The sequence below is a fragment of the Narcine bancroftii genome, chromosome 6 (genome assembly GCF_036971445.1).
Source record: "Narcine bancroftii isolate sNarBan1 chromosome 6, sNarBan1.hap1, whole genome shotgun sequence".
Taxonomy (NCBI): Eukaryota; Metazoa; Chordata; class Chondrichthyes; order Torpediniformes; family Narcinidae; genus Narcine; species Narcine bancroftii.
In genome coordinates, this window is record NC_091474.1 from 82327942 (window position 1) to 82343580 (window position 15639).

At 36.5% G+C, this 15639-nt stretch overlaps 1 pseudogene; it reads left to right on the forward strand.

The window, feature by feature from the left end:
- LOC138737542 (mitochondrial adenyl nucleotide antiporter SLC25A24-like) overlaps positions 1-15639 on the forward strand; it is a 37426-nt pseudogene that overhangs the window by 12632 nt on the left and 9155 nt on the right.

Below are 15639 nucleotides of genomic sequence, written 5' to 3' on the forward strand. Positions count from 1 at the left end.
TAGATATCCTTGCATTGTAATGGTACAGAAGCAAAACCATGAGCTGAATTTCAATCCAATTCTCCTACTTAGTCTTCAGTCTCAAAGACATTTCAAGTTGAAATGAACCCACAATTTAGTGTTCTGGTTAGGGGACTTGTAATCAGCCACCATTATCTAAATTTCTTTGGCGTTTAGAGTCGAAGATTAACTATTCTGTAAATTTTCTCCCATGGGGAAAGAGCAGGATGAATGGGAGTTATGAGTCAATGGGCTGGCACATGGATGATGGCTGCCTTTTTGCTTCATGATATAACATTTCAGTCATCAGACATCTTTCCAATGTTAAAGCATAATCTTGCATCATCAGTCCAACAGCTTACTCAGTCACAATCTTGCAGCTTAACCTGTGCTCTAGTGCCAATGCACAGATTGAGAAAAACACTGTTGTAACATTTAAAACTTTTGGACAGATTTATACAAGAACAAACATGCACTTGAAAACAAAACTGTACCCTACAATATCCGAATATTCCGACAAATTGTTAGGTTTTGCGGATTTATTATTTTAAATGAGTAGTTATTTTAAAAAAAAAATTATTTTTCACACTATGAACCATACTGACCAAAATACACACAAATATTTCCCTCTTGAATATACACAGTGTCATTTTCTCCCCTTTTCCCCCCTCCCTTCCCTCCCTCCTTCACCCCCCCCTCCCCATTCACTCAACATTCAACATATATGTTACATTATACAATGTCGTCACACAATGAAAATAAACAAGAAATTTGTGTCTTCTACTTTTACATACTGGGTCAGTTCATTTCGTTGTCTTCTCCTTCTGTCATTTTAGGCGGTGGACTTCTGTGATGTTATTTCTTAAATTGTATGTTATTTTTTCCAATGGAATACATTTATTCATTTCTATGTACCATTGTTGTATTCTCAGGCTATCTTCTAATTTCCAGGTTGACATAATACATTTTTTGCTACAGCTAAGGGTATCATAATAAATCTTTTTTGTGCTCCATCCAAATCGAGTCCAAGTTCTTTACTTCTTATATTACTTAGAAGAAAGATCTCTGGATTTTTTGGTATGTTATTTTTTGTGATTTTATTTAATACCTGGTTTAGATCTTCCCAAAACTTTTCCACTTTCTCACATGCCCAAATTGCATGTACTGTTGCTCCTGTTTCCTTCTTACAGCGAAAACATCTGTCTGATACTGTTGGATCCCATTTATTTAACTTTTGGGGTGTGTTGTATAGCCTGTGTAACCAATTATATTGTATCATGCATAACCTTGTGTTTATTGTATTTCTCATAGTTCCAGAGCATAGCTTTTCCCATGTTTCATTCTTTATCTTTATGTTTAGATCTTGTTCCCATTTTTGTTTGGGTTTACAGCTTGTTTCCTCGTTCTCTTTCTCTTGCAGCTTGATGTACATGTTTGTTATAAATCTTTTAATTATCATTGTGTCTGTAATCACATATTCAAAATTGCTTCCTTCTGGTAACCTCAGTCTGCTTCCCAATTTGTCCTTCAAGTAGGTTTTCAGTTGGTGGTATGCAAACATTGTACCATGAGTTATACCATATTTGTCCTTCATTTGTTCAAAAAATAATAAATTATTTCCCAAAAAACAATTTTCTATTCTTTTGATCCCTTTTCTCTCCCATTCTCTAAAGGAAAGGTTATCTATTGTGAAAGGGATTAGTTGATTTTGCATCAATATTAATATTGGTAGTTGATAATTTGTTTTATTCCTTTCTACGTGAATCTTCTTCCAAATGTTGAGCAGATGTGCAGTACTGGTGAATTCCTATGTTGCACCAGCTTTTCATCCCATTTATATAGTATATATTCAGGTACCTTCTCCCCTATTTTATCTAGCTCTAATCTGGTCCAATTTGGTTTTTCCCTTGTTTGATAAAAATCTGATAGGTATCTTAATTGTGCTGCTCTATAATAATTCTTAAAGATTGGTAGCTGAAAGCCCCCTTGTTTGTACCATTCTGTTAATTTATCTAGTGCTATCCTCGGTTTCCCCCCTTTCCATAAGAATTTCCTTATTATTTTCTTTAACTCCTTGAAGAATTTCTCTGTTAGGTGAATTGGTAACGATTGGAAGAGGTATTGTATCCTTGGGAAGATATTCATTTTAATGCAATTTACCCTTCCTATCAGTGTTAGTGGTAAGTCTTTCCAATGATCTAAGTCATCTTGTAATTTCTTCATTAATGGCTGATAATTTAGTTGGTATAGATGGCTTAGATTATTATCTAGTTGTACACCTAGGTATCGAATTGCTTGTGTTTGCCATTTAAATGGTGATTCTTTCTTAAACTTAGTGAAATTCGCATTATTCATTGGCATTGCTTCACTTTTGTTTGCGTTGATCTTGTACCCCAATACTTCTCCATATTCCTTCAACTTCTTATGTAATTCTTTTATTGCTATTTCTGGTTCTGTTAAGAATACTATGATGTCATCTGCAAATAGACTGATTTTATATTCCTTCGCTTTTATTTTCATCCCTCTTATTTTATTTTCTGTTCTTATCAGTTCTGCCAGTGGTTCTATAGCTAACGCGAACAGTGAGGGAGATAGTGAACAACCCTGCCTAGTTGATCTGCTTAATTTAAATTGGTTTAATATATATCCATTTACTGTCACCTTCACCAATGGTCCCTTATATAATGCTTTAATCCAATTAATATATTTCTCTGGTAGGTTGAACCTCTGTAGTACTTTGAATAAATAATTCCATTCTACTCTGTCAAAGGCTTTCTCTGTGTCTAAGGCAACCGCCACTGTTGGCGTCTTATTTCCTTGTATTGCATGGATTAAGTTAATGAACTTACAGATATTGTCCGTTCGTCTTTTATTAATAAATCCAGTTTGATCTAGTTTTACTATTTTTTGTACACAGTCATCCAATCTGTTTGCTAATAGTTTAGCTATTATCTTATAATCTGTGTTAAGTAGAGATATTGGTCTATATAATGCTGGTGTTAGTGGATATTTCCACATCTTTGGTATTACTGTAATTATTGCTGCTTTGCATGAATCTGGCATGTTTTGTGTTTCTTCAATCTGGTTCATTACTTCCAGGAGAGGAGGAATTAATAAGTCTTTAAATGTTTTATAGAATTCTATTGGGAGTCCATCCTCTCCCGGCGTTTTATTGTTCAGTAGCTTTTTTAATATATCCTGTATTTCCTCTATTTCAAATGGTTTTATTAATTTATTTTGTTCCTCTTCTTGCAATTTCGGTAGTTCAATTTTAGCTAGAAATCAATCTATTTTGTCTTCTTTCACTTCGATCTCAGTTCGATATAGTTGCTCATAGAATTCCTTGAAGTTTTCATTGATCTCCGTTGGGTTATATGTAATTTGTTTGTCTTTTTCCTTGATGCCAATACCGTTCTTTAGTTTGTTCTGTCTTAAGCTGCCAAGCTAGTATTTTGTGCGTTTTTTCTCCTAGCTCATAATACTTCTGTTTTGTCTTCATTATGTTCTTCTCCACCTTATATGTTTGTAGTGTTTCATATTTTATTTTTTTGTCCGCCAATTCTCTTCCTTTTGTTGTATCTTCCCTTATTGCTAATTCTTTTTCTGCACTTGCTATTTCCCTTTCCAACTGTTCTATTTCCCGATTGTAGTCCTTCTTCATCTTAGTTACATAACTTATTATCTGCCCTCTGATGAACACTTTCATTGCATCCCATAGTATAAACTTATCTTTCACTGATTCCATATTTAATTCAAAGTACATTTTAATTTGTCGCTCAATGAATTCTCTAAAATCCTGTCTTTTAAGTAGCATGGAGTTTAATCTCCATCTATATGTTCTCGGTGGGATGTCCTCCAGCTTTATTGCTCATAACAGGGGTGAGTGATCCGATAACAATCTAGCTTTATATTCCATTTTCCTAACTCTCCCTTGGATGTGGGCTGATAACAGGAACAGGTCTATCCTTGAGTATGTTTTATGTCTACCCGATTAATAGGAGTATTCCTTCTCCTTTGGGTGTTGTCTCCTCCATATATCCAAAAGTTGCATTTCCTGCATCGATTTAACCATAAATTTGGTTATTTTGTTCTTTCTGTTCATCTTTCTTTCCAGTTTTATCCATCTTTGAGTCCAAATTAAGGTTAAAATCCCCTCCTATCAGTATATTCCCCTGCGTATCTGCAATCTTCAAAAAGATATCTTGCATAAAATTTTGATCTTCTTCATTAGGTGCGTATACATTGAGCAAATTCCAAAATTCTGAATATATCTGACACTTTATCATTACATTCCTCCCTGCTGGATCTATTATTTCCTCCTCTATTTTGATTGGTACATTTTTATTGATTAATATAGCTACTCCTCTAGGTTTTGAGTTATATGATGCTGCCATTACGTGCCCTACCCAATCTCTCCTTAATTTCTTGTGTTCCACTTCAGTTAGATGTGTTTCCTGCACGAATGCTATATCAATTTTTTCTTTCTTCAGTAAATTTAACAGCCTCTTCCTTTTGATTTGGTTATGTATTCTGTTAATATTTATAGTCATATAGTTCAACATGGCCATTTCATACTTTGTTTACCTTTCCTTTCCGCTTCCTCACAACCACCCTTCCTCCTTATCCATTTCTGGTTTTTTTTTGAACACATTATAAGACAACACTTCTAAAACATAAAATATTTCCACTATTCCCACATCTAAAACTCCCTTAACCCCAAATGTCCCCCCCACTCTCTGAGTTGCCCCTTGTCCCTTGTTGGGCAACCACATCTCCCCTCTCCATTTGGATTGCGAACCCGCTCGCAAGCGTCAACTGATTTCGCAGGGACTGTTATTCCCCCCCACCCAGCCCCCTCCAGAAATATAACAAGGCTCACTCTCTTAATTCCCCCCTTATTTCCTTTCTTCCCTTTCTTCCCCTTCTTAGTTCTTACTTATACGTTATTCTTCTTTATATGAAGTGTCGTCATTCTTGTTCTTGTTACATCTCTTCATCTCTCTTTCTGTTTTGCAGGCATTCTGCAAATTCTCATGCTTTCTCCAGATCCGAGAACAGTCTGCTTTGCTGCCCCGGGATAACTATTTTAAGCACCGCTGGATATCTTAACATAAATTTATAGCCTTTCTTCCACAGGATCGATTTTGCTGCGTTAAACTCCTTCCTCTTCTTCAGGAGCTCAAAACTTGTGTCTGGGTAGAAAAATTTTTTTTGACCTTTGTATTCCAGTGGCTTTTTGTCTTCTCTTATTTTTTTCATTGCCTTCTCCAATATATTTTCTCTTGTTGTATATCTCAGGAATTTTACTAGAATGGATCTTGGTTTTTGTTGTGGCTGTGGTTTAGGGGCTAATGTTCTGTGTGCCCTTTATATTTCCATTCCTTCCTGTAATTCTGGTTTTCCTAGGACCCTGGGGATCCATTCTTTTATAAATTCTTTCATATCTTTGCTTTTTTCATCTTCCTTAAGGCCTACTATCTTTAAATTGTTTCTCCTATTATAGTTTTCCATTATATCCATCTTCTGAGCTAACAACGCCTGTTTTTCTTTAACTTTTTTATCAGATTCTTCCAATTTCCTTTTTAAGTCGTCCACTTCCATTTCTGTGGCTATTTCTCGTTCTTCCACCTTGTCTACTCTTTTCCTTATTTCTGTCATGACCATCTTTAATCTACTCACTTTTTCTTCTGTACCTTTTATTCTTTTTATTTCACAGCCATTCTTTTAATGCTTCTATATATTCTTGAAAATTTTTTTATCCATGTACTGTCCATCCCTTCATCTTCCATTTCTCTGTGCAGAGCTTGATATTCTCCCTCCTCATCCCCTGAGTCCACTCCAGGACCTGTGTCCTCTACCTCTCTTCCTTGTATCTGTGTCTCCCCTGACCTTCCTGTTGGGCTGTTTATCTCAGTTTGCTGGGTATTTTTTAAAAATTAATGATGTCTTGATGTTGGTCCTTTTCCTCTGGGCTGGTCATCTGTTGAGTCTCTGATTTCCTTTTTTCATTCTCCTCCCTCTCGTTCCCGTTATTTTCTGTATCTTCCCGCTGGGAGCCCTGCTGTCAGGTCTTTCTCAACTGTTCAAGCTGTGGAGTTCCACAGCTGGACCCTCTCCCGTCGGTGTTGTTTTTGTCGTGCACATCGCGCATGTGTGATTCCTAGCGTATCGCGCATGCTTGATTCCTAGCGCATGTGTGATTGCGCTCCTCTGTTTGGCTCCGTGAGCCATCCATGTAGTCCTGCGCTTGGTGGGTCATGACCCTTCGGGGTTTCCACTGACCTCCGGGAGTGGGCTCCTCTTTCCACGGCGGGTCCCTGCTTCTTCGTGTAGGTAAGGCCTTCACCTTTCTCTTCCGACGTCTTTCCTTCTTTTTTTCTTCCCATTGTTTTTGGCTTTTCTTTCTTTGGTGCCATTTCCTCCACACTTTTATTTTTTATTTGTTGTGGTTTGTGTGTCTGTGGCTTTGCTTTTTTTTTTACTTTTTTCCTTCTTTTCTGGAGAGGGCTGATATTCTCCTACTGGCTACTACTCCATCACGTGACTCCTTCCCAATGAGTAGTTATTGATGTGGGTTAGTAACTGAACTTTGTAAGCACGAGCTAATGGACCAATACTCAACAGAATAAAGTTTATTTTTGTTTCTTTTTCCCAGGTTTATTCTACGCAAGAGAACAAGATTAAGATAATGAGTGGCATAAGGAAAATGATTACAGAAGGAGGTTTTAGTTCAATGTGGAGAGGAAATCTCATCAACATTATTAAAATTTGTCAAGAGCTTGCCATCAAATTCATGGCATATGAAGAGGTATGGACAGACATGAATGTTCTGTGGCCTTCTCTATTTTTGTGATTTATTATACTTTATTAGTTTAAAGGCATATTGTACATTATTGTATTGCAGATACACTTAGTCTTAAAATATGACTTACTTCTTAACTACACTCTGAAGTGGAGGAGAGCATTTAAACTTGTTTGAGCATACAATTATTAACTTATCAATTAAAATCCCAGTGGTCTCTCTTCCTTTTTATAATTAGCTCTAATTACACCATCAGTCAGTGACTTAGTTACTTCAATTAAATTATTGCAGTTTCAAGCTATTAGGTAAGCATGTATGGGAAGGAACTCTTTCTGCCGCTTGAGGACTTTAAGGAACCGGAAGTTGCCTAAAGGAAATTAGAGCCAAGCTTTCCAGTGGAAGTTAGGAAATCTGTCATGTAAAAGGTGGTAGAAATTTCGATCTTTGCTCAGCAATGCTTAATGTTAAATCTGAGGTTTAGGGATTCTTGTAAACCACAGACATTGGGGACATGATGCCCATGGTGTTAGGTCCGGAGACCAATCATTTGCAGCTTCTTTGTCAATAACCTTCCCTTCATAAGGTCAAAGTGGGGATGCTCTCTGATTTAACAATGTTCCATTCCATTTGCAGTTCCTCATTTTCACAACATTTTTCAAAAGGTTGGCTTCCTGAAAAAAATGATAGATTATTTCAGGCTGAACACAGAGAATTTTGGATTTGCTGTATCACCTGGGAAGTTGGAGAAACATGAAATTAACTTTTATTATATTTAAAATGTTTAATTGCATAATGATGCTGACACATTGCGTCAGCTCAACTGAACTAAAAAATCTTTTGCTGCTGGTTTATGTTTGGACTCAGCATCTGATTTCTCTTTTTTAATATATTTTTTAATTTTTCACACCGTAAACCACATCAACCAAAATATAACATACATAATATAACATAACATAACAATTACAGCACGGAAACAGGCCATTAGGCCCTTCTAGTCCGCACCGAACCAAACACCCCTTTCTAGTCCCACCTCCCTGCACAATGCCCATAACCCTCCATCTTCTTCTCATCCATATACCTGTCCAACCTTTTCTTAAATAATACAATTGACTCTGCCGCCACTATTTCTCCCGGAAGATCATTCCACACGGCTACCACTCTCTGAGTAAAGAAGTTCCCCCTCATGTTACCTCTAAACCTCTGCCCCTTAATTCTTAACTCATGTCCTCTTGTTTTAATCTTTCCTCCTCTTAACGGAAATAGTCTATCCACATCCACTCTGTCTATCCCTTTCATAATCTTAAATACTTCTATCAAATCCCCTCTCAACCTTCTACGCTCCAAAGAATAAAGACCTAATCTGTCCAATCTCTCCCTATACTCTAGATGCTTAAACCCAGGTAACATTCTGGTAAACCTTCTCTGCACTCTCTCCACTCTGTTTATATCCTTCCTATAATTAGGCGACCAGAACTGCACACAGAACTCCAAATTAGGCCGCACCAATGTCTTATACAATCTCAACATCACCTCCCAACTCCTATATTCCATGCAATGATTGATAAAGGCCAGCATACTAAAAGCCTTCTTTACCACCCTATTCACGTGAGTTTCTACCTTCAGGGAACGATATACCGTTACTCCTAAATCTTTCTGCTCTTCTGTATTCCTCAATGCTCTCCCATTTACCACGTATGTCCTATTCTGATTCTTCTTACCAAAATGAAGCACCTCACACTTATCAGCATTAAATTCCATCTGACATTTTTCAGCCCACTTTTCTAAGCAGCCCAAATCCCTCTGCAATCCTTGAAAACCTTCTTCATTATCCACTATTCCACCTATCTTAGTATCGTCTGCATATTTACTAATCCAATTCACCACCCCATCATCTAGATCATTAATGTATATAACGAACAACAATGGGCCCAATACAGATCCTTGAGGCACACCACTGGTCACCGGTCTCCAACCTGACAGACAATTATCCACTACCACTCTCTGGCCTCTCCCTTTCAGCCAATGTTCAATCCATTTGACTATCTTAAAATTTATACCTAAAGACTGCACCTTCCTAACTAACAAATGTTTCTCATTAAATATACACAGTGCCACTTTCCCCCTTTTTATCCCCCCTACCCTCCTTCCCCCTTCAAAAGCAATAAACATTCAACATATACAATACAATAAAACCATAAAACAATGAAAAATAAGCAAGAAAAATGTGTCCTCTACTTTTACACACTGGATCAAATTGTTTTGTCGTCTTATCATTTTAGGGAGTGGAGGTCCGAGGCAAGCCCTCTTTGTTATGTTCCATGTATGGTTCCCAAATTTGTTCAAATAATGTGACTTTATTTTTTAAATTATATGTTCTTTTTTCCAATGGAATACGTTTATTCATTTCCATGTACCATTGCTGTATTCTCAGGCTCTCTTCCATTTTCCAAGTTGACATTATACATTTTTTTGCTACTGCTAAGGCTATCATAATAAATTTTTTTTGCGCTTTATCCAATTTGAGGCCCAATTCCTTATTTCTTATGTTACTTAAAAGAAAGATCTCTGGATTTTTTGGTATGTTTTTTTTTGATTTTATTTAATATCTGATTTAGATCTTCCCAAACCATTTTCACTTTCGTACATGCCCAAATTGCATGTACTGTTGTTCCCATTTCCCTCTTACAACGAAAATATCTATCTGATGATGTTGGATCCCATTCTTTTAACTTTTGAGGTGTGATATATAACCTGTGTAACCATTTATACTGTATCATGCGTAACCTTGTGTTTATTATATTCTTCACAGTTCCAGAACATAACTTTTCCCATACTTCATTTTTTATCTTTATGTTTAAATCCTTTTCCCACTTTTGTTTAGGTTTATAGCTTATTTCATCATTTTCTTTCTCTTGCAGCTTAATGTACATGTTCGTTATAAATCTTTTAATTATCATTGTGTCTGTAATCACATATTCAAAGCTGCTTCCTTTTGGTAATCTGTCTGTTTCCCAATTTATCCTTTAAATAAGCTTTCAGTTGATGATATGCAAACATTGTACCATGAGTTATTCCATATTTGTACTTCAACTGTTCAAATGTTAATAAATTATTTCCCAAAAAACAATTTTCTATTCTTTTGATTCCTTTTCTCTCACATTCTCTAAAGAAAAGGTTATCTCTTGTAAAAGGGATTAGTGGGTTTTGTGTCAATAACAATTTTGATATTTGGTAATTCATTTTTTTCCTTTCTAAGTGGATTTTCTTCCATATATTAAGTAAATGATATAATACTGGTGAGCTTTTATATTGCACCAGCTTTTCATCCCACTTATAAAGTATATGTTCCGGTACCTTCTCCCCTATTTTATCTAGTTCTATCTTAGTCCAGTCTGGTTTTCCCCTTGTCTGGTAAAAGTCTGTTAAATAACTTAATTGTGCAGCTCTATAATAATTTTTAAAGTTTGGTATCTGTAAACCACCTTGGTTATATCTCTCTGTTAATTTATTTAATGCTACCCTCGGTTTCCCCCCTTTCCCCCCTATTCTCTTTAGTTCATTAAAGAATTTCTCTGTTAAGGGAATTGGCAACGATTGAAATAAGTATTTTATCCTTGGGAAGACATTCATTTTAATGCAATTTACCCTCCCTATCAACGTTAGCGGTAATTCTTTCCCATGTTCTAAGTCTTCCTGCAATTTCTTTATTAGCGGCTGATAATTTAGTTTGTACAAATGGCTTGTTATTATCTAACCTGATAACTAGGTATCTGCTTGTTTGTGCTTGCCATTTAAATGGTGATTCTTTTTAAAATTCTGTATAATCCACATTACTCATTGGTATCACTTCACTTTTATTTGCATTGATCTTTCTCTGTATTTCTTCAATTTCTTATGTAATTTTTTTATTGATATTTCTGGTTCTGTTAGGTATACTATGATGTCATCTGCAAATAAGCTGATTTTATACTCCTCCTACTTTATTTTTATCCCTTTAATTTTATTTTCTGTTCTTATCAATTCTACCAATGGTTCTATTGCTAAGGCGAACAATGAGGGGGATAATGGACATCCCATTCTAGTTGACCTACTTAATTTAAATTGGCTCTCTGTAATACTTCAAATAAATAGTTCCACTCTACCCTGTCAAAGGCTTTTTCTGCATCTAAAGCAACAGCCACTGTTGGTTTCTTATTTCCTTGAACTGCGTGAATTAGATTAGTCTTTTCTTAATAAATCCAGTTTGATCTTGTTTTACTATTTTTGGTACACAATCAGCCAATCTGTTTGCTAATAATTTCGTTATTATCTTATAATCTGATTTAAGTAGAGATATTGGTCTTTATGATGCTGGTGTTAATGGATCCTTCCCCGTCTTTGGTATTACTGTAATTATTGCTATCTTACATGAATCTGGCATGTTTTGTGTTTCTTCAATCTGGTTCATTACTTCTAGGAGAGGAGGAATTAATAAGTCTTTAAATGTTTTATAGAATTCTATTGGGAATCCATCCTCTCCTGCTGTTTTATTGTTCGGCAGCTTTTTTAATATATCCTGTACTTCCTCTATTTCAAATGGCTTTATCAGTTTGTTTTCTTCTTGCAATTTCGGCAGTTCAATTTTAGCTGAAAACTCTTCTAGTTTATCATCTTTCCCCTCATTCTCAGTTTGGTATAATTTTTCATAAAATTTTCATTAATCTCTGTTGGGTTATATGTAAGTTGTTTGTCCTTTTTCCTTGATGCTGTTTTAAGTTGCCAGGCTAATATGTTATGTGTTTTTTTCTCCCAGTTTGTAATACTTTTGCTTTGTTTTCATTATGTTCTTCTCCACCTTGTATGTTTGTAATGTTGTGTATTTTTTTTTGTCTGCCAATTCTCTCTTTTTCGTTATATTATCCCTTTTTACTAATTCCTTTTCTGTACTTTCTATCTCCCTTTCCAACTGCTCTATTTCCCAATTTTAATCCTTTTTCATCTGAGTTACATAAATTATTATTTGTCCTCTAATGAAGGCTTTCATTGCATCCCATAATATAAATTTGTCTTTCACTGATTCTGTGTTTATTTCAAAATATCTTTTAATTTGGCATTCAATAAACTCTCTAAATTCTTGCCTTTTAAGTAGCATGGAGTTTAACCTCCATCTATATGTTCTTGGAGGGATATCCTCCAGTTCTATTGCTAATAGCAGGGATGCATGATCCGATAGTCGAATGTTATATTGAGTTTTCCTAACTCTCCCTTGAATATGGGCCGACAACAAAAACATATCAATCTTTGAGTATGTTTTATGCCTACTCAAATAATATGAATATTCCTTCTCTCTTGGGTGTTGCCTCCCCCATATATCCATAAGTTTCATTTCCTGCATTGATTTAACTATATATTTATTTACTTTATTTTTGCTTGTCTTTTGTCCAGTTTTATGCAACATTGGATCCAAATTAAGGTTAAAATCCCTTCCTATCAATATATTTCCTTGTGTATCTACTATCTTCAAAAAAATATCCTGCATTAACTTTTGATCCTCCTCATTAGATGCATGTATATTGAGCAAATTCTAAAATTCTGAGTATATCTGACATTTTATCATCACATACCTCCCTGCTGGATCTATTATTTCCTCATCTATTTTGATTGGTATATTTTTGTTAACTAATATGTCTACACCTCTATCTTTTGAATTATATGATACTGCCACTATGTATCCTACCCAGTCTCTCTTTAATTTGTTAAGTTCCACTTCAGTTAGATGCATTTCCTGTACAAATGCTATATTTTTTCTTTTTTCAGTAAATTTAATAGCCTCTTCCTTTTAATTTGGTTTTGTATTCCATTAATGTTTATAGTCATATAGTTCAACGTGGCCATCTTGTATCTTGTTTCACCTCTTTTCCGCTTCCTCACCACCTCCATCCCCCTTTTTCATATTTTCATCTCTTAGTTTTCCCTTTTTAAACTCAATGTATGACAACACATTTAAAACATAAAATACTCCAACAACTCCCACATCCAATAATACCTTAACTCCAAATGCCCCTCCCTCTCTGAGTTGCCCCTTATCCCTTGCCAGGCAACCACAACTCCCCTTTCCATTTGGATTGCAATCTTGCTCACAAGCGTCAACTGATTTCGCAGTGACGGTTATTCTCTCCCACCCCAACCCCCCCAGAAAACATTTTTTTACACATATAACAAAGCTCTACTTTTTTCCCCCCTTTACTTCCTTCCTTTCCCTCTTTTTCCTCTCCAGTTCTTTACATATAGATTGTTTTTGCATCTTTATATATACTTTATCACCTTTCTTCATTCTTATTACATCTCTTCATCTCTCCTTCTCTCCTGCAAATGTTCTGCAAATTTTTGTGCTTCTTCCGGATCCGAGAACAGTCTGTTTTGCTCCCGGATATAAATATTTTAAGCACAGCTGGATGTCTTAACAGGAATTTATAACTTTTTTTCCATGGAATCGATTTTGCTGTATTAAACTCTTTCCTCCTCTTTAAGAGTTCAAAACTTATGTCTGGGTAAAAAAAAATATTTTTTGACCCTTGTATTCCAGTGGTTTATTATCTTCTCTAACTTTATTCCTTGCCCGTTCCAGTATATTTTTTCTTGTCGTATATCTCAAAAATTTTACTAAGGCGGATCCTAGTTTTTGATGTGTCTGCGGTTTTGGAGTTAGTGCTCTGTGTGCCCTTTCTATTTCCATTTTTTCCTGCATTTCTATCATTCCCAGGACCTTTGGGATCCATCCTTTTATAAATTCCTTCATGTCTGTGCCTTCTTCATCTTCCTTCAGACCCACTATTTTTATGTTGTTTCGCCTACTATAATTTTCCAACATATCAATTTTCTGAGATAACAACTCTTGTGTCTCTTTAATTTTTTTTGTCACTTTCTTCCAATTGTCCTCTAGTCATTTACTTCCATTTCTACACCCATTTCCCACTCTTCCACATTCCCTACTCTTTTCCCTATTTCTGTCATTACCAGTTCTAACCTTTGCATTTTATTTTCTGTTCTTTTCACTTTTCTTTTAATTGCATTAAATTCTAATGATAACCATTCTTTTAATGCTCTCATTTGTTCTTGAAAAAAGCTTTATCTATATTCTGTCCAACTGTTTTACCTTCTATTTCTCTGTAAAGATCTTGGTCATCTTCTTCCTCTTCTTCTCTGTCTGTACCTGTGTTTGTGTCTTCTTCTTCTCTTCTTTGTATCTGTGTCTCTTCTGATCCTCCTGATGAGTTGCTTGTCTCACTTTGTCGGGCCTCTTCTTGCTGGGGCTCTTGTTGTTGATCCTCCCCTCCTGGGCTGCTCATCTGTCGGGCCTACTGCTGCTGTTCCTCTTGCCATTCACACCGTCGACTTTCTTCCTCACCTGGTTCCTCACTCCTTCTCCTGCCGCCTTCCTCATCTTCCAACTGAGACCCCTGGTGTCCAGCGTCCCTCAGCTGGTCGCGCCGTGGTTGCCCCCTCTGTCGGTGTTTCCTTTTACCTTTGATTGCACACTTTTGTTTGGCTCAGAGAGCCAATTTTGCAGTCCACTGTTCGGGGGGATCGTGACTCCGTGGGGCCGGTACCAACCTCTGAGATCGGGTGCTCTTCGCCACACAACTCCCTGTTCCTTCGTGCAGGTAAGGCCTTCTTCTTTCTTTTCCGGTGACTTTTCTTTTTTCCCCGTTGTTTTTACTTTTTCCTTCTTGGGTGCCATCTTCTTTCTCTTTGCAACATTATCTTCTATTTCATATACTTTATATTTGTTCAGCTTTGTCTTTTCTTGACTTTTTCTTTTCTGGAGAGGGCTGGTTTTACCTGACCGGCCACTACTCCATCACATGACTCCTCCCACCATCGGATTCCTCTTGTGTCAGTGTTGAACAATAATGGTCCAGCATTGATGAATTTCACTTGCCCTGATTTCACTTTTCCATGATTGCATTGTCCCTGAGTTCTTCACTGACTGCACCAAGATCAGCAGGGAAGGAGTCCAATTGTGAATGCAGAAAATGAATTTTCAATGATACATTGCAATTCCTGGTTTTGTACGCTTGAAGCATGTTAAAAATATGACACTATATAAGTTATATCTGAAAATTGGTACATGATGGAAAAATGTTGAAGTGATTTTCATGATCAGCAGCTTAAAATCCATAAAATGCAGCCAAAAATGTTCAGGAAGAAAAATCTTGGTTGTCTAGTGATAGATAATATTTCTGCTGTGCAAGGATCAGGGAACAATTATCTCCAACAAGAGAGCAGCTGCTCTTTACATTGTATGGTACGACCATCACCAACAACATCCATTGACTAACATCTCATCTGGAATATCCACATAAATTCTTTGGCTTCAAGAGGAACCCAGATTATGTTCTGGTGAGTGATTTGCCTGCCTGAGTGCAGCATTAACAACTCTCAAAAATGCTCAACACCACCCAGAACAAAGCAGCTATCCTGATTGACACCCCATCTACCCACTCTAAATATTGCTTCCTTTTTCCTGACCACTCTGACATTTCCTCCCAAACCTGTGCTCTCTACCACGGATAGGTATGTGGGGGCACCACTGCCTGCAGGTTCCCTTCCAATCTACACAACATCCTGACTTGGAGCCATCATTGTCTAAGGATCCGAATCCTGCAAGTACCCATCAATGTTATGGGGGACCCATGCTCAGAAGGACTGCAACAATTCAAGTGGCCCATTACGTAGGTTCTTGGGAGCTGCTGTCTCAGAGGATCTTTCCTGGACACTAATGGCATCGTGAAGAGAGCACTTCAGTGCCTCTACTTCCTCAGGAGTTTGCAGAAGTTTGGTATGAAATCAGAAAC